The sequence below is a fragment of the Macaca thibetana genome, chromosome 12 (assembly GCF_024542745.1).
Source record: "Macaca thibetana thibetana isolate TM-01 chromosome 12, ASM2454274v1, whole genome shotgun sequence".
NCBI lineage: Eukaryota > Metazoa > Chordata > Mammalia > Primates > Cercopithecidae > Macaca > Macaca thibetana.
In genome coordinates this window covers 4081622-4100570 of record NC_065589.1, presented here as the reverse complement: position 1 = coordinate 4100570, position 18949 = coordinate 4081622, and the positions used below count along the sequence as shown (strand labels likewise).

At 49.0% G+C, this 18949-nt stretch overlaps 1 protein-coding gene across 1 annotated transcript in view; it reads left to right on the top strand.

The window, feature by feature from the left end:
* ASB1 (ankyrin repeat and SOCS box containing 1) overlaps positions 1 to 6125 on the top strand; it is a 105441-nt gene extending 99316 nt beyond the window's left edge. Inside the window, exon 7 of the transcript XR_007718428.1 lies at positions 1 to 6125. This exon is cut by the window's left edge and continues 1670 nt beyond it. The gene's annotated coding sequence lies outside the window, so the exon portion shown is untranslated.
* The last annotated feature ends 12824 nt before the right edge of the window (positions 6126 to 18949 follow it).

Below are 18949 nucleotides of genomic sequence, written 5' to 3'. Positions count from 1 at the left end.
GAGCAAGACCCCAGGCAGCGGCGTGGAGGTCGGTGAAACTGTGCAGTTGCTTCTGTCCAGAGCTGGGAGGCATTGGGGGGCCCTCTGTGAATTGGGAGTGTGACGGCCCTGTCTGGGGCTGGGAGGCGGGGGGCCCCTCCGAGGGTCAGGAGTGTAATGACCCTGTCTGGAACTGGGCAGCCCCCGATCCCTGGCACTTCTGGGCTTAGAGGACGCCTTGGCTGCTTCAGGGGTTGGCCTCAACTACGCTTCTGGCCATACTGGGAGCGAGGCAGTGTTGCGGGGCTGGCTCAGGAGCCCTGCCTGATGTGCTGTGATCATCTTGAGGGCAGTCTCCTCAGCCAGGTTGGTGGTCACCCTGTTTGGATGTTGGGTGCCAGGTGCTGGACTCCACTGGGCAGCACAGGGGACACGGCTTCTAGGTCCAGGCTGCTGCTCGCAGGTGAGGCGGCTAGAATGGCGGCCCCGAGAGTGATGTGTATCCAGAGCGTGAGGATGTGACCTCATGGGCAAAAGGGTCTGCAAGATAAAATTAAGGATCTTAAGATAATCTTGAATGAAGGTGAGCCCTGAATCCAATGACAAATGTCCTTGTAAGAGACAGAAGAGGACAGACACAAACACGAGGAGAAGGCGATGTGAAGACAATGCCGGGTGTGGGAAAGATGGGGCCACATCCAGGAGTGCTGGCAGCACCCGGGAGCTCCCCGGGAGGGCGCACCCTGTCCACAGCTGTGCTCTCACTTGCAAACCTGCAGTCATCCCCAGGCCAGGGACCACTTCTGGGGAACCCAATTCACGACAGGCTGTAACTGGGCTTAGGGCTGGAACCACACTGCGGAAGGTAGGGTGGGCTTCTGACCACTGGCTGAAGTGGTCTGCCTGACGGTTGGGCGAGGCCCATCGTTCTACTGATGCACAGACGCCCGTCCCCGCCTTGTGCCAAGCCCTGCACTTTCGCGTCTGGAGCTGCTCCCATCCCACTGTGGCTGCTGGCTGGGGCAGTGAAGGTGCTGGAGGAGAACCAGCACCGGTGAGGGATGATGTCATTGCAAGGTTTTATGTGGGCAGAGACTTGTTTTTTTTTTTCAATCTGCCACACATTTTGCTCACTCTTTTACTTTCAGCGTTTCTGAGTTTTTTTGTTTGTTTTGTTTTAGGGCAGGAATCAGCAGTGTTTCCTGTAAAGGGACAGATAGTGAATATTCTAGGCCTTGTGAGCCATTCGGTCCTTGACACACATACTCAACACTGCTGTATTGTGAGAAAGCCACAGTGGGTGTGGCTGTGTTCCAGTGAAACTTTATTTACACAAGCAGGAAGTGAGGCTGGATTTGGACCAAAGGCAGTTTGCGGAGCCTTGTTTAAGGGCTGTAATTTTTATTTTTATTTTTATTTCTTTTATTTGGTTTTTTGAGACAGAGTCTCGCTCTTGTCACCCAGGCTGGAGTGCAGTGGTGCGATCTCAGCTCACTGCAACCTCTGCCTCCCTGGTTCAAGCGATTCTTCTGCCTCAGCCTCCCTAGTAGCTGAGATTACAGGTGCCCACCACCACGCCTGTCTAATTTTTGTAGTTTTAGTAGAGATGGGGTTTCACTGTGTTGGCCAGGCTAGTCTTGAACTCCTGACCTCAGGTGATCTGCCCACCTCAGCCTCCCAAAGTGCTGGGATTACAGGCGTGAGCCACCACGCCCGGCAGGGGCTGTAATTTTTAAATCACAGTACTGATTTTCAAGAAGGTTGAATCTGAGTGATTTTTTTCTTTAAAAAGTTTAGTGTGGCAGATTAAAGATGGCCTCAAAGTCTTTGACATTCCTTCTATCAGGAGGTGGGGTCAACTCCCAGCTCCCCACAAATCTGGAAAGGTTCTGTGACTTTAAAAAAATAATGGCTTTATTGAGATATAATTCACATACATATGTCTAAGCGGCTATCTCATACAACTTAGCCTGCTGTGGTCTGAATGTCTGTCTGTCCCCAAAATTCATATATTGAAAACCTAATCACCAAGGTAATGGTGTTAGGGGTGGAGTCTTTGGGAGGTGATTAGGTGAATGGGACTAGTACCCCTTTAAAAGAGGCCCCAGAGAGCTTCTTCTTCCTCTTTTCCACCATGTGGGGGCGCAGCTAGAAGGTGCCATGTATCAACCAGAAAGTGGGCCCCTAGAAGACACTGAGTCTACCAGTGCCTTGATTTTGGACTTCCCAGAGCTGTAAGAAATAAATTTCTGTTGTTTTCAAGCTATCCAGTTGTTGATATTTTGGTATAGCAGCTTGAACAGACTAAGATGCACCCCTTTAAATAATATAATTACGTGTTTTTTGTACATTTACAGAGTTGTGCAACTGTCGTCATGGTTCATTTTGAAACATTTTGATCCTCCTTATGAGAGACAGGACTAGCTGGATTTCCTAGGCCAACTAAGAATCCCTAAGCATAGCTGGGAAGGTGACCTTTAAACGCAGGGCTTGCAACTTAGCTCACACTTGACCAATCAGGTAGTAAAGAGAGCTCACTAAAATGCTAATTAGGCAAAAACAGGAGGTAAAGAAATAGCCAGTCATCTATTGCCTGAAAGCACAGGGGGCGGGACAATGATCGGGATATAAACCCATGCATTCAAGCAAGCAATGGCAACCTGCTTTGGGTCCCCACCCTTTGTATGGGAGCTCTGTTTTCACTCTATTAAATCTTGCAACTGCACACTCTTCTGGTCCGTGTTTGTTACGGCTCGAGCTGAGCTTTCGCTCGCTGTCCATCACTGCTGTTTGCCGCCTTTGCAGACCCGCTGCTGACTTCCACCCCTCTGGATCCAGCAGGGTGTCCGCTGTGCTTCTGACCCAGCGAGGCACCCATTGCCGCTCCTGATCGGGCTAAAGGCTTGTCATTGTTCCTACACGGCTAAGTGCCTAGGTTTGTCCTAATCGAGCTGAACACTAGTCACTGGGTTCCATGGTTCTCTTCCGTGACCCACGGCTTCTGATAGAGCTATAACACTCACCACATGGTCCAAGATTCCATTCCTGGGAATCCGTGAGGCCAAGAACTCCAGGTTAGTGAACAAGAGGCTTGCCACCATCTTGGGAGCAGCCCGCCACCATCTTGGAAGCTCTAAGAACAAGGACCACCCCCACCCCCAACACTTAGTTACCATCTCCTTAGCTTCACCCTTCCCCATGGACCTAGGCAACCACGAATTTACTTTCTGTCTCCATAGATTTCCCTGTTTTGAACCTTTTATATGAATGAAATTATGTAATATACAGACTTCTGTGTCTGGCTTTTTCCACTCAGTATAATGTGTTCAAGGTTCATCCATATTGTAGTATGTATCAATACTTCATTCTTTTTTATGGTGGAATAATACTCCATTGTATGGACAGACCACATTTGCTTTATCCATTTGTCAGTTGATGAACATTTGGATTTCTAGAAATCCTTGTGGGTGTGAAGTGGTATCTCCTTGTGGTTTTGATTTGTGTTTCCCTGACAAGTGATACCGAATATCTGTTCATGTGCTTATGGGCCATTTGTATCTCTGGTTTGGAGAAATGTCTATTTAATCTTCTTAACTTATTTTAAAATTGGGTTATTTGTCTTTATTACTGAGTTAGAAGGGTATGTATTCTGAATACAAGTCTTTTATCAGACGTATTATTTGTAAGTATTTTCTCCAGTTCACTGAGTTATTTTTACTTTCTTAATAGTGTTCTTTGAAGCACAAAAGGTATCATTTTTGATGATACGAGGGAGAAAACATTAAGTCTTTCACAATCAAGTACAAACTTAGCTGTAAGTTTTTTGTAGATGCACTTTATTAAGTGAGGAAGTTCTCTTCTGCTTTCTAGTTTGTTGAGTTTTTTTTTTTTTTTATCGTGAAAATGTGTTGAATTTTGTCAAAAGCTTTTTCTGGTTCTATTGAGAATAATATATGACTTTTGTTTTTTATTTTATTGATATGATGTATTATATTCATTTATTTTCAGATGTTGAAACAAGCTTGCATTTCTGGGACGAATCCCACTTGGCCATGGGTGTGTGTATAACTCTTTTTATACGTTGCAGATTTAGTTTGCTAGTATGTTGCTGAGAATTTTTTTGTTTATATTCGTACGAGATATTGGTCTGTAGTTTTCTTTTCTTGTAATGTCTTTTCTGGTTTTGGCATCAGGGTAATAGTGACCTCATAAAATGAGTTAAGAAATGTTCCTGTGGTTTTTCTATTTTTTGGAAGAGTCGTGAAGAATTCGTATTAATTTTTTAAATGTTTGGCAAAATTCAGTGATAAAGCTTGGGTGGGCCTGGACTTTTCTTTCTGGGTAATTTTTGCATTACTAGTTCCATCTCTTCACTTGTTATAGGTCTTTTCATGTTGTCTTCTTGAGTCAGCTCCAGCAGTTTGTGTCTTTCCAGGGATTTGTCCATTTCATCTAAGTTATACAATTTGTTGGTATGTAATTGTTCATGGTGTTCCTTTACAACACTTTCTATTTCTTCAGGGTTGTTACTTATGTCCCCATTTTCATTTCTGATTCTAGTCATTTGAGTCATTCCTCTTTTTTCTTAGTCATTCTAGCTAAAGGTTGGTCAGCTTTATTGACCTTTTCAAAGAACCAGCTTTTGGGTTTCATTGGTTTTCCCCATTGGTTTTTCTATTCCCTGTTTCTCTTATTTCTGCTTTAATCTTTATTATTTCCTTGCTTCTGCTTGTTTTCAGTTGGGTTGGCTCTTATTTTTCTTATTTTCTTGGGGATTATCTACCATTGGGGTTTGCAAGTGGAAGGTTAGGTTATTGATTTCAGATCTTTGTTCTTTTTCTAGCATTTATAGCTAGACATTTCCCTCTAAGTACTGCTTTAGCTGTATCCCATAAGTTTTGGTATGTTGTGTTTTTGTTTCACTCACTTCAAAGTATTTTCTAGTTTCCCTTCTGATTTTTTCTTTGACCCATTAGTTATTTAGGAGTGCATTGTTTATTTTCTTCAGTTGGTTTCCTCTAGAGCATTACAGCCTTTCCTGACTTCTGAGTGACTTTTTTCTTGTAAAAGGTAAGTGTGGCAGATTAAAGATGGCCACAACTTCTTTGACAGTCCTCTCTTCAAGAGTTGGGGTCTATGGTTCCCTTCCCTCAGAATTTAGACAGGCTCTATGACTGTTTTGATCAATGGAATGCAGGATACTTGATACTGCATGACTTCTAAGGCTAGATTGAAGAAACTTTGGTGCTTTTGCTTTGGTATCTTGGTGCTCACTTGAAAGGGGATGAGGGTAGGCAGCCATTATGTGAGAAGTCCAACTACCTTGAGGCCACAGTTCTATGATGAACCCAAGATAGCCATGTCAAGAAGCCACTTGGAGGGAGAGAGAGAGAGAGAGGAAGAGGGAAAGAGAGGGAGAGGGAGAGAAAGTGCTGTTCAGCTCCTAGCTTTTCCACCCATACCATCCCAGGTGCTAGGATCACTACTAGACTGGCAGTAAAATAAGTCACCTTGGTAATTTCTCTCACATCAAAGCTCTTGCTTCATCTAAACATCCATCCAGAGCTACAGGACTGGGAGACTCGTCGAGAAAGAACTGCATTGTTGGAGGTTCAGGAAGGACTGATGTAAACCAGTAAACTGTTTCCCCAGAATCCTGCTGGATATCATGGAATTAAATACCCTCATAGACTCAGAAGGTTTAAATGGGAACATAAACAGTTCATCCTACATATTTGATGGGATAATGGTTAGCTGCTTTTAAAAATGCACCAAATCTACAGAGGTTACTGAGAATCCCCAGAGGATGCCATGTCAAGAAGAATCAAGGCCCACACATGTGGCACCAGTTGAGCTGTCCCTGCTATCTCCTATTTCAGCAGAGTGAGACTGCCAACGTGGTAGGGCAGAGAGAAGCTTTCCTGTCTGTGCCTGCCCTGACTCCTAACCTGCAGAATTGTGAGCATAAATAAAATGGCTTTTATATTGCTAAGTTTTAAGGTGGTTTGTTACCCAGCAAATAGAAACTGGAATAGTGTATTTGTCCCATTTATATTTATTGTTATAATTATCAATTGACTTCAATTTCAGGTGCTTCAGTTTCTTCATGTGTAAAATGGAAATAAGGCTATTCAATTTAAGGATTAGGTAAGATAATATATATATAGTACTTAACATGTATTTATATGATTATATAAACATATTTATATAACTATATGTGCTTTGTGTATATAAATAAACATATATACATATATAAGGTACTTACAAAATTAGCCAGATGAAAAAGATACCTACCTGTCTAAATTTTAAAATGCTTTCTTTCATTTACTTGAGAATATGGGAACAATTTTTGTCTCAACTTTTATTTAATATATTACCATCTTTTGAAATGCTCTCTTTATCTGCTTTTTTACTTTGCTGTATTTTCATTTTGAAGTTTTGTATAGCTTAAGGTGCTGGGATTCTTTTATTTGCCCATCTTGGAGTGATAGGAGTTTCATATGGGTTTTCCATTTGCCCCAAACCAGAGAGAGCAAAAGTCCTTGTCCTGTATGCCTGGGCCCCGCGACTCCTTTTAGTTCAGACTTTGTTCTCTGTGCACCCCTACAGCGGGTTTTCTCCAGAGTATCTGTCATGGGCTGGCGGTTTTTGGTGATTTCAGCATCCTTGACCTTGTCTTTGTCTTTATTTTTGGTAGTAGCGGATAAGAGGGAGTATGTTCTGCGGTGCGATTTGTGTAAGAATGTATGACATGTTGGTAAGTGTGCAGTATTATGCCATTTTTCTTTCTTTCTTTCACCATCCAGGGTGAAATAAAACCCTGCCTCAGTCCTGGAATTTACCAGAGCTCATTAATGGGAAATCTCCTTGGTCCCTTCGAGGGGCAGCTGTGTCTGTTGGCTCAAGCGACGGCACTTCTCTCACATCAAAGCTCTTGCTTCATCTAAGCGTCCGCCCTGTACGGGGGTGGGAGGCTCATCGGGAAAGAATTCTCGTTTTGTCTGAGGTTCGGGAAGGACTGACGTGAATCAATAGACTGTTTCCTCAAAATCCTGCAGGATTTCAGTGGTTTTCACAGAATTAAATACCATCTTAGACTCAGGGGGTTTAAATGGAAACATACACACTTCGTCCGATGTACTTGATGGGATAATGGTTAGCTCCTTTTAAAAATGCACCAAACCTACAGAAGCTACGGAGAATCCAGCAGGGGTCATCTCAGTTCCTGGAGAGGGGAGGTGGGAAGCTTGTTTTAATTAGACTTGGACTTGCTGTCATACACATGTCTGCATCTGATTTTCACTCTGAGCACTTCCGCCTCCTCAGGCAAACGGAGGGTCGGAACGCTTGATGTGAGAACACATTTCACACACACGCTGGTGTATTTACTTACACAGACACGCACTGCACACACACGCAGACCTACATGCTGTCCTGGGCTCGTCATGTGGGGGGCACATTGCAGCTTCTCCTCCCACTCTGCTCTTTGTGGAGAGCTGGGTCGTCATGCTATTTATTTTTACATGGAGGAATTCATCAATCAAACGTCCAACTTTGAGATCTGGCCTATCAGGAACTATTCCTACAATGCCAACTCAGCACTTTCGTCTCCACCCTTGGCCTCGTTGTGCTATTTAGACAAAGATCCTGTAGCCTTTCTTATCCAGAGCGAGCAAAGGAGAAGTCAGGGTGTTCTTACCGTCCTCAGGGGCCCTGCTGCTTGGGGGTTGGATCTGCTCTCTGGAGGTGCCCCCTCACCCCCTCACACCCAGGGGTTCTGCACTGGCCATGGTGGTTGGGCCACTGAACCTGGAGGTTCTTGGGGATTATCTACCACTGGAGTCTGTGTTCAGTTTTCAGTGCTGGGTCCCTGGTGACCTGTTGAAAATCAGAGAGCCCCTCCCTGGAGGTTTGTGTACACACTTCCTCACACATGCAGGCACACACTACTTCTGGTACATGGGCAGTGCTGGTCTGGCCTTGCTGTTAAAGTGGAGAAGTCAAGGCCCAGGGTGGGTAAGTCAATCTCTTGGTACTTAGTGATGTGGCCTGGACTGGAAGCCAGCTGGCCAGGCACCTGTACACCCTGCCTTTTGCACACTGGGGCTGCCGTCTCTTAGCCCTGGCTTTCCTTCTTAGCTTGAATGATTCTTTACTTGCTGCCGTTTCAAGAGGCCTGGCTTGGCACCCAGTGAGGGTCAGCTGGGCCCCTGGCAACAGCTTGTGGGGAGGCTATACTCAGGCCAGGTACGACTGGTCCCAGGGGTCCCACCCACCCCACCTCACAGAACTCCCAGTCACCTGTGGCCATGCCATCTGGGGGCCCAGCCACCGGCAACCTTGGGCCCCAGAGGCGACCCTAGCAGTAGGCACTGCTCTCCCTGTGGGCCTCCTCCTTGGAGCCTGCTGTCTCTCAGTGGAGCTCACAGGGAGATGCACAATTTTAGGCTCTTCTTGGGGGTGAGGCTGTGTATCTGGCAGTCACATGGCCTCCTTTAATTCTCATCATAACCACTTGGGGAAATTCAGACTCTGAAAAGCTAAATGATATGGCCAGGTTGGTACAAGTCTAAGTAATATAGCCAGGCCTGGGACTCCAGAACACTTGTTCCCCCTTCTCTATTCTGTGTTTGAAAAGACACAAAGTGGGAGTTTGCGTCACATCGCTCTGTGCCCTGACCACAGGGGGAGAAGGGAGGCAGGGTCTCCTTGCCCTGACTCCCAGAGGGAGGTGGAGGGAAGCTTGCCATTCCCCTGAACTTCCTAGCCTGCACAACCATGGGCTAAAGAAACCTCTTTTTTTTAAGAATTAAATTACCCAGCCTCAGGTATTCTTTTCTAGCAACACTCAACAGACCATATAGATGGGAAGGCCAATTACAATGGAAACAAACAAACAAGCAAACAAAAGAAGCAAATAGCTTTCTGCTAGCAAAACTGTCTGTAAATGAGATGGGCTGACTCAGAGAGTTGCGTATGCTCTGTCACAGGAAGACTATTTGAGAGGATAAGGTGGCAGCAGGGCTTTAAGTGCAGGGTAGATAGTGGCGATGATGAGAGTGATGATGGTTCTGGTGGTGATGGTGATGGTGGTGATAGTGGTGGCGGTGATGGTGATGGTGATGTGGTGGTGATGGTGAGTGATGGTGATGGTGATTATGGTGGTGATGGTGGTGGTGGTGATGGTGGTGGTGATGGTGACAGTGATGGTGATGGTGATTATGGTGGTGATGGTGATGGTGGTGATAGTGGTGGCGGTGATGGTGATGGTGATGTGGTGGTGATGGTGACAGTGATGGTGATGGTGATTATGGTGGTGATGGTGGTGGTGGTGGTGGTGATGGTGATGGTGGTGATAGTGGTGGCGGTGATGGTGATGGTGATGTGGTGGTGATGGTGACAGTGATGGTGATGGTGATTATGGTGGTGATGGTGGTGATGGTGGTGGTGGTGATGGTGATGGTGATGGTGGTGATAGTGGTGGCGGTGATGGTGGTGATGGTGATGTGGTGGTGATGGTGACAGTGATGGTGATGGTGATTATGGTGGTGATGGTGATGGTGGTGATAGTGGTGGCGGTGATGGTGATGGTGATGTGGTGGTGATGGTGACAGTGATGGTGATGGTGATTATGGTGGTGATGGTGGTGATGGTGGTGGTGGTGATGGTGGTGGTGATGGTGACAGTGATGGTGATTATGGTGGTGATGGTGATGGTTGACAGGGATGGTGATGGTGATTATGGTGGTGATGGTGGTGATGGTGATGGTGGTGATGGTGGTGGTGGTGATGGTGACAGTGATGGTGATGGTGATTATGGTGGTGATGGTGATGGTTGACAGGGATGGTGATGGTGATTATGGTGGTGATGGTGATGGTGATAGTGATGGTGATGATGATGGCGATGATAGTGATGGTGGTGGTAATAATGAACTTAAACATTCTTAACATCCTTAGTGTTCGTGTTATTGTAACAATGAACAAAGCATTCCTTTCCATACCCAACTGATACTTGCATCAGCCCTCTGTGGGTGTGGTCAAGTGTTTTAACACCCAGCAGAGTGAATGAGGCTGAAAGATATGGTCATTGCTGTACCAGAGACAGAGCTCACACTTGGCTCAGGCCTTTCACTCCCAGCCCAGGGCTTTGTCCTCCTTGATCTGAGAGTGGCAGCACCTTGTGCAAACCAAAGGCATCTGGACAGGCATTTTCTGTGGATCCCACCGCACAAGCCTGTGGCTCAGGAAAATGTAGCCACAGCCTGCACCCTCAGGCCTGGGACAGTGTGGGGTGAGGAGCAGGTTTGCAGGACCGAGGTGTAGGCAAGAGTGTTTCTGTGGTGGGAGCCTATGGTCGTGTGTCTTGAGACCTTCCCCTCCCGCAGCAGCAGCAGGGGGACAGGTGACTGTGTTTCCCCACGATGGGACACGCAGCAGCAGCAGGGGGACAGGTGACTGTGTTTCCCCACGATGGGCCACGCCGGTCTCCAGGACCGTATCCTGGCATTCTGCGGACCCTTCCACTTTGCAGCCTGACCCTCAAGTGTGGAGGCTGCCCTGGGTCCCTCCATCCCCAGGCCTCGCTTCCCTGCATTTGCTGTGGCCTCCTCCCCTGCCTCTGGCCCAGACAGTGCTCCTGACGTCTGATACTGGCTGGCTGTATCCGCCTGCCCTCTGCCTGGTCATTCCTGCCACCTGTTTCAGTCATGGCACACTAAGTGCCCCCAAAGCAGAGCCCCTCCCAGATAGCGCTCGTGTTCCTTCCAGGCACCTTGTCTGGAGGGGCCTGCATGCCACCACCTGCTCAGGGGTGTGCAGTCCCAGGTCCTGGTGACTGTTCTTCCCTCTTCTTCTCAGAGCTGCCTCCCTCTCCTCTTCAGCTGTGGCCCCCCTCCCGTTTTGGGGTACAGCAGCCTCTGCACTAGCTGCTGCCTGCAGCCCCCCAGCTGGCCGGTCAGCCTCTTACACTTTGCAGGTGGGTCCCCTCCTTACTGTCTACCCTGCCTGGCTCCTGGGCTCTCAGGGGGATGCACAGTCCCCTTTAGTAAATCTTCTTTTCTGTCTCTTTGAGGTTTTTGCTCTAGCCACACGGGCTCCTGAGTGGTCCCCAAATGTCCTCAATCTCTTGTGTCTCCAGGTACCCCCAGGCTTCATCCTTTGCCTGGACCGGTCTTCCTTGTTCCTTCACTTGAGAAACTCCCTCCGTTCTTTGGGCTCAGGGTGGGTGTCAGCCGGGGAAGCTGCCATCCTGACGCCCATTCCTCCGTCTGGTGGGACACCCTGACGTCCTTCCATCAGGGTCTCTGTCACAGCCCTTGTTACACCAATTACAACTGAGGTCGGGGTGGAATCCATTTATTGTCTGGCATGGAGCAGGCGGTCAGGGTGCTTATGGGGTGTGTGAATACAGGAGGGAGGGAATGAAGAATGAATGGAACGGGCCCCGGTCACATGGCTCCTCATGGCAGTGCTGGGATTTTCATCACTCAGCAAGTGTCTGCTGCGTCCCCATCTGGGCCCAGCCCTGAATTCAGAGCCAGTGCCACAGAGGCCAACCAGGCAAGCAGAGGTTCAGCCTGTCCGGGACATGCAGGCAACTGGAACGCAGGCCTGCGGACTTCTAGTTCAGTGCTCTTCCTGACATGCTGCAAGGGGGTGGGGGACTGACACAGTCTGCGGGGGACGCTGCACCTTCAGCTTGAGTGAAGTGCAGTCGAGGGCCCAGCAGCCCTGGTGACTGGTTGCACTGTGCTCCGATCCTTCGGGGACCCCGAGGGCTCTCCATTATCAATCTCTTGTCTCTAAGCGGCCACCACCGTGGCAAGGAGGAAGACAGTGGGCCAGCTCCCCCTGCATGAGGTGAGGCCTGCGGGAACGGGAGAGGGAGCTGCTGAGCGGCTCTTAGAGGGCTCCTGGGCTTGGTCCCTGCCTTGCTCCCATCAAAGGGATGGCTCTGCAGTGACGGCACAGAGCATCAGACACATGCCGGCCCAGCAGGGCCAAGCCCGCGCGCTATTAAGCAACAGCACCAGATCCCTTTGTTTCTCCGCTTCTTCCAAAGTGGCAAAAGATCAAGGCCCTGAGCTTGAAATAACAAAAGGGAAATAGCTTGCAGACTGCGCATCTGGAGGCCAGAAGGGGTTTAATAGCTGTGCTCAGGAGGGAGAGGGGAGGGGGCTGGATGCCGATTCATAAACTCTTCTCTCTGGCTCCCCAACCTGCTCTGCTCAGGCTCCCCGCGCCCATCCCTGGCCCCGCAGCCATCCCTGGCCCCGCGGCAGGCTCCCCCTTCATCATTTGCAGGGCAGGTGGTATACCTTGCCCATTAGCATGGGCACAGGCTGTCTGGGCCTCTCTGCAGGTTCCCCATCCCTGCCAGTGCCCCGGTCCCCCTTGCTCCTCTCGGCCCCTTGCTCCTCTCGGAGTCCTTGAGTTCCCGGGTTAATGAGGATCTACTGCAGGGTCGTGGGAGTCTGGCCGGTGACATGTGCAGACACATGTCTGTAATTACTCGGGGCTGAGGAAAGCCAGCCCCCAGAGCTCTGTGGCCTTCCCCATAGACAGAACTGAGCCGGGCGGGCCTCCTGGGGGAGGAGAGCCATGCAGGGCATCACAGCACACAGAGCCATGGTCAGAGGCCTGACCTCAGAGGCGGAGGCCTCTCATTCTCCTGTGGGTCCCCCGGTCTCTGACCTTTGGGGGTGTTTGCAGTGAGGAGCTTACACAGCACATGGTTCTGTGGGCTGACGTCTTCTCTGTACAACTGGTGGGAGGGGAGCCTGGCATCCTGGGGAGTGGGGTGGGTGGAGAGGTCTCCCTGCTGCCGTGCTTGACACTCACCATGAGACAGCACCATGAGACTCACCCAAAGACACCAGCTAACAAGGACCGAAAGGAAATGTTCACGAGGGGCTGCAGCCCATGCCAACATGACATGGTGCCATCTCACAGCATCTGCTCCGGGCCGGGCCCACTGGGGTCACATCCCTGAAGGGCCTGGCCAGGTGGCATTTCCGTCCCTATTGGACAGACGGCGGGTAGGTTCTTGTTTGAAGTCACACAGCTTGTCAGAGTCAGTGCTGAGATTCGAATCCACACCTCCCTGACAACTCAGACTTTCCAGAACCCCTCATCGCCTGAGAGCCCAAGCAAAGGAATTAGCCAGTCTACTCCAATCCTTTCTTGGTGCATATTTTCCTCAAAGGCAATTCAGAACCCGTCACTTCCCACCTCAAGAGCTGGCGGAAGCTCCCCTTTCTTGGCGGTTCTTTTGGATGGCTGGAGTGGCAGATGACCCGGGAGGCTGGAGTTGGTCACAGTGCAGCCCCCAGGGGCAGGCGGGCAGTACCAATGGGCATGCGTGCCCTCCGTCCTGAGCAGGTGTATGAACCCCAGCAGCTGAGTGTCCAGGTTCCTGGGTGGTGCTGACTGGGGGCTCAGGCCACCCATTGGCCTTCATTTGTTGGGCACAAGTGATCAGTTTGCCCTGTCTCGAAGGTGCTTTGGCCAGGGGAAGGAAGTGAGCGCTGACACCTGGCTCATGGGTGCCACTCGAGCCTCGTGGACGGGAGCTGCCCTGGGCTCCGCTGGACACATAGTACATTTTCAGGCTCTTCCAAGGAGCAGGATGTGTTTCCCCTTGCTTAGAATGGAGCTTGGGGCTTGTGCTTGTTCAGCCAATAGCTCAGTGGGGCCAAGGGGGAGGTTGGCCCTGTGGGATCCCCTGGTTCCCGAACTGCAGTTCTTGTGTCGCTTTTTACTAAGTGAAATTACTGGAATGTCCTGGATGTTAGGATGTCCTAGGAGGCTTTATCCTGGTGTGACTTTGCCACCCTCCCACGCCTTTGTTTCCTTCCTTTGTCAAGCTGGTGACTGGGGGCACTCCCTGGGTCTTTTTGTGGCCGCAGGTTCTTACTATGGCTCCCAGGCAGATCACCCCATGACTTAGGGAGCTAGCTGAAGCCTGGTCGGGGGCGGGGTGGGTGGTTCAGCCAAGCTCTCTGTATCTATTCTAGGAGTTCTGCTGTGAGTCCCATCACAGCCCCATGGCCCTTCCTGCTGAAAGCCGCCAATGTTGCCACACATGAGTTGTTGCCGAGGCTTCTCAGGGAAAGCCCGTCGCTTGCTGGTGCTGCCCTTGGCCTCTCCCTCCGTTTTATTCTGGCATCGGTGTGATGGGTTCTACTAACATCCTCCAGAATTAGGCACCATTCTCTATTTCTAGTGCTATAGGAAATGTATTCATAGTTCCATATTTACTTTGTTAATTTAATGGGATTTGTGGCAGAAGATGTAAATGCTTCAGTCATTTACATGACACATTTGTGTCATGCACGTCCTGAGTAGGCACTGGCATCCTCCGCCTCCTGGGTTCAAGCTATTCTTCTGCCTCAGCCTCCCAAGTAGCTGGAACTACAGGTGCCTACCACGCCTGGCTAATTTTTTTTTTTTTTTTTTTTTTTTTGTATTTTTAGTAGAGATGGGGTTTCACTGTGTTAGCCAGGATGGTCTCGATTTCCTGACCTCATGATCCGCCCGCCTTGGCCTCCCAAAGTGCTGGGATTACAGGTGTGAGCCACCGCGCCCAGACCCTGGGCTTGTGCCTGTCAACACTCTCAAGTGCTGTCCTGGCATGAGGGATGGTGCCTCCAGGACTCTGCTTCTTGGTCCTAGAGCTGAAGATTTTCAGGGGCTGATGGGCTCTGCCCTCTTCTGCTCTCAATTTTTGTTCATCAGGTGGGCTTGGCAAGTCCCCTTGACCTTTGTCAGGAAAACTTTGGTCCGTCCGGCCCTCCCTGACCTGCCCGCAGTGTCTGCTCCCTGCAAGGGTTCTCGTGCCTTCCTACACACACTCACTGGAATACAGCCCTGCCCTTTTGTGTCATGCACGTCCTGAGTAGGCACTGGCTCGAGGAGAATTGGTGAACACGCTAAGTAACTTTCCCAAAAGGACTGACACTGACAACAGGCAGGTAATTCCAGTTAGAGCAAAGATTCCAGATCTGGAGAACGTATGTGGCAGACTTTATCATTTGATCCGTGGGGCATTTCAAATAAGTAGGGAGAATTGAATACAGGATTTTAGATCACTGGCTATCCACAGGGAAAACAATGTCACCTAAAAAGTTACATCCTTCTGCCATTCCGTACATACAATACATTTCAACTACATTAAAGATTTAGGTGTAATAAAGAAAGACTGAAAAATTCCAGAAGGACATATAGGAGAGTATTTTTGTATCCTCGGGGAGGGCAAGGTATTTTTAGCCACGACATGGAAATCACTGATATTAGGAACACATTGGAGCCAATCCTGGTGTCCTGGAAACTGACCCAGCACAGATTTACTTCTTTTTCAGGCTACATGTTTTGTGGAGGTCGGCAGGGGCTCTGCTCTACCGAGACACCCAGGGCCCAGGCTGATCGAGACCCCACCATCTGGGAGAGTAGGGGAGGGGAAGGGACCCCTGGAGGCTTACGCACTGTTTCTTCTATATTTTGGCCCAGAGGTGACACACATCACTTGCCCAGATTGGTGCAGAACCAGTCACATGCCCCTGCTCTGGCTACGTAGCAAGAAGACAGGACAATGTGGAGACTGGGTCGAACGCTGAGGAACGTTACTCTCCCTGCCACAGACTCTCTCCTGATACATTCTGACGTCAGAGGCGATGGTGACTTTCCTGGGAAGTGTTAACTAGCAGAATTGATCTGAGATGTAAGAATTCAAAAGAGATGTGTAAGAAGACAAGGGAAAGGTTTCTAAGATTTACCTTCCAGACTGGATCCCGTCCCAGATGGTTTTAGTGAAAGGATATCCAGTGCATGTGTCTGTCTGGGGGAGGGACAGGATGCTCCCAGAATGGACTTGAGGGCTGGGTGCCGGGTGTGGAGTCAATGAAACTCAGGGGGCAGGAAGTGCCATAGCATGGCGTTAGGGGCTGGGCGGTGGGCCACCAAGACCTGCTTTCTAGTTCTTCCAAATCTAGTGAGAGGCTGCTCAGGCTCTGTCACTTCTGCCGTAGAAGTTGATTACCTGGAATTGTGCTCTCAACAGACTAAATGTAGCAGGGGAGGTGTGATGCCCCATAAGAAACTGGGGAACCTGAGGTGCTGTCACAGGCTGAGAAAATGAACTCTTGGCAGCCAAAGAAAGGAGAGAGAGAGAGAGAGAGAGAGAGAGAGAGAGAGAGAGAGAGAGACACCCATGGGGCATCAGACTGTGAAAACTGTCAGGATATGACAGGGAGGCATGGCAAGCTAGCAGTTCATAGAGCGAAGCTAACGAAATCACAGGAAAACGGGTGTTATTTAGAAATGTACATACTTGGTCCAGAACAGTGGCTCACATCTGTAATCCCAGCACTTTGGGAAGCTGAGGTGGGAGGATTACTTGAGGTCAGGAGTTTGAGACCAGCCTTGGCAACATAGCAAGACCCCATGTCTACTAGAATAGTAATTTAAAAAGTTAGCCAGGCATGATGGTGTGCCTGTAGTCCCAGCTACTTGCGAGGCAGGGATGGGAGGATCGCTTGAGCCTGGGAGGTTGAGGCTGCAATGAGCTGTGATTATACCACTGTACTTCCACCTGGGTGCCAGGGTGGGACCTTATTTCTGAAAAAAAAGTACATCCTTAAAATTAAAGAGGCTTCTTGTTAATCATTGGAAATGGATATAATCCGTAGCTACTAGTCCGTAGCTACTAGGCACCTACCGCCTTCATCATCACTCTACTGTTTGAAGCTCACCTCTATGCTGGGGACCAATGGCTCTGAGACCATCATGGCTATGCCTGGCAATGCAGGAGCAGAGAGCTGACATGGGTGTCCCTCAAGCAGAGACACGGATAAGATGGCACTCTGACAGGAGGGTGAGGGTCCAGAGAGCCAGTAAATCCATAGTCACGCGACTGGTCGTGGAACAAGACTGACCAAGAAAAAAGGTTTTGGAAGGTAAGAGGTTCATTTCAGATCTTCCCTTAAAGGTGCCCTGAGGCATCTTCTTCTTTAACAAGAGCACCAAAGAGGAGGTTTCTGGTAGGCAGCTCTCTCCTGAATGCTGAGCAGAACAGGCCGGCCATGCCAGGCGCTGCTTTGCTTTGTTTGAACAAAGGTCCTGGTGTCCTTACAGTGAGACACAGTTCTCACTTCCCATCTCTGCTCTCAAGGCCCTTGTGATCTTTGTGCTATCCTATTGAAGACAGATAGAGGAGAAGAACAGAGGACCCCAAACAAGTCTCTGTTCAGCCTGGACACCTGGGAAAGGGAGGAGTGTGGAAGAGGAAAGAAAGCTAGCTGGGGGACAGTGAACACCGATGTATGCGCAGATTCAGTCAGCAGCAATCTGTGAGTCAGAGGCTCTCAACATGCTCCAAAGCAAAGCTGGGTAAACACTGCCACTTTTTGTTTGCATTGAGAGTTAGCTGCCTGCAAGCACTTTAGGAAACCCTGGCAAAGAGCATTCTAAATGCATGTGGTGCCTTTGAGTTTATTTGTCTCAATTTATTCCAGTTACATTTGAGCATGACATGATTATACATCTCACACTGATTGAAGACCATGGGCCTGTGTGGCAGGCAGGGGAAGGAGGGGGGAGGAAGAGGGTTTCCTAGCGCCATCTAATTTAAAGCACCTTTAGCTGAGTGGTGCAGTGAAAAGGATGTGGCTAAAACAAATAAAAATCATAGCAGGATCAAAGTACACACACAAATTTATTCCTTCTGGAAGCAGCTTCTCTTTCCTTCTCCCCTTCCCTTGTTTTCCCCTCCTTTGAGTCCCAGTGATTCTTTCATGGCAGAACTCCAGGATGGCCTCGTCTCCTTGCAATGCAATCACAGTTTCATCTCTGATTGATGGGGCAAAGGCACCGGCACCACGGGTTTGAAGGAGATCTAAGGGCCTTCCTAATTTCATGGTGGGCATGTGAAGTGTCACATCAATCAGCGCTCTTTATGAGCAGTTCAAAGACAGTCATAGATGTTGAGAAGGTGCCTGTTTGAAGCACAGAGCCAAGGGATTTCAGGATTTTATCAACAACCTGCAGGTTCCACCTCCTGTCCCCAGTGCACCTCTTGCCTGACTGCTGGGTGGAATTTTACATGAGAATCATATGGAGCTAAAGGAGCCTACAATACCATCCAGTTCCAACCCACACTTTACATAGGAATCAGCAGAGGCTGTGAGTCTCTCTTGGGGTCACACAGAAAGCCATCTAGTCTGGAAGCAGTGGGTTATTCAAGCCTCCTGGTTGCCTGTGACAACTCAAATGAGGTTAAGCACTGATATAGTTTGGCTCTGTGTCCCCAACCCAAATCTCATGTCGAATTGTAATTCCCGGTATTGGGGAAGTGGACTGGTTGGAGGTGATTGGATCATGGGGGCAGATTTCCCCCTTGCGTTCTTGTGATGGTGAATGAGTTCTCAGGAGACCTGGTTGTTTGAAAGTGTGTGGCACCTCCCGCTTTGCTCTCTTCCTCCTTCTCCAGACACATGAAGACGTGCCTGCTTCCCCTTTGCCTTCTGCCATGACTGTAAGTTTCCTGAGGCCTCCCTGGCCTTGCAGAACTGTGAGTAATTTAAACCTCTTTCCTTTATAAATTACCCATTCTCAGGCAGTTCTTTATAGCAGCATGAGAATGGACTAATATAGTAAATTGATACTGGGTAGTGGGGCGCAGGTATAAAGATACCCAAAAATGTGGAAGTGACTTTGGAACTGGGTAACAGGCAGAGGTTGGAACAGTTTGGAGGGCTCAGAAGAAGACAGGAAGATATCTTCCAGGAAAGTTTGGAACTTCCTAGAGACTTGTTTAATGGTTTTGACCAAAATACTGATAGTGATGTGGGCAATGGAGTCCAGGCTTAGGTGGTCTCAGATGGAGATGAGGAACTTTTTGGGAACTGGAATAAAGGTGACTCTTGCTATGTTTTAGCAAAGAGACTGGTGGTATTTTGCCCTTGCCCTAAAGATCT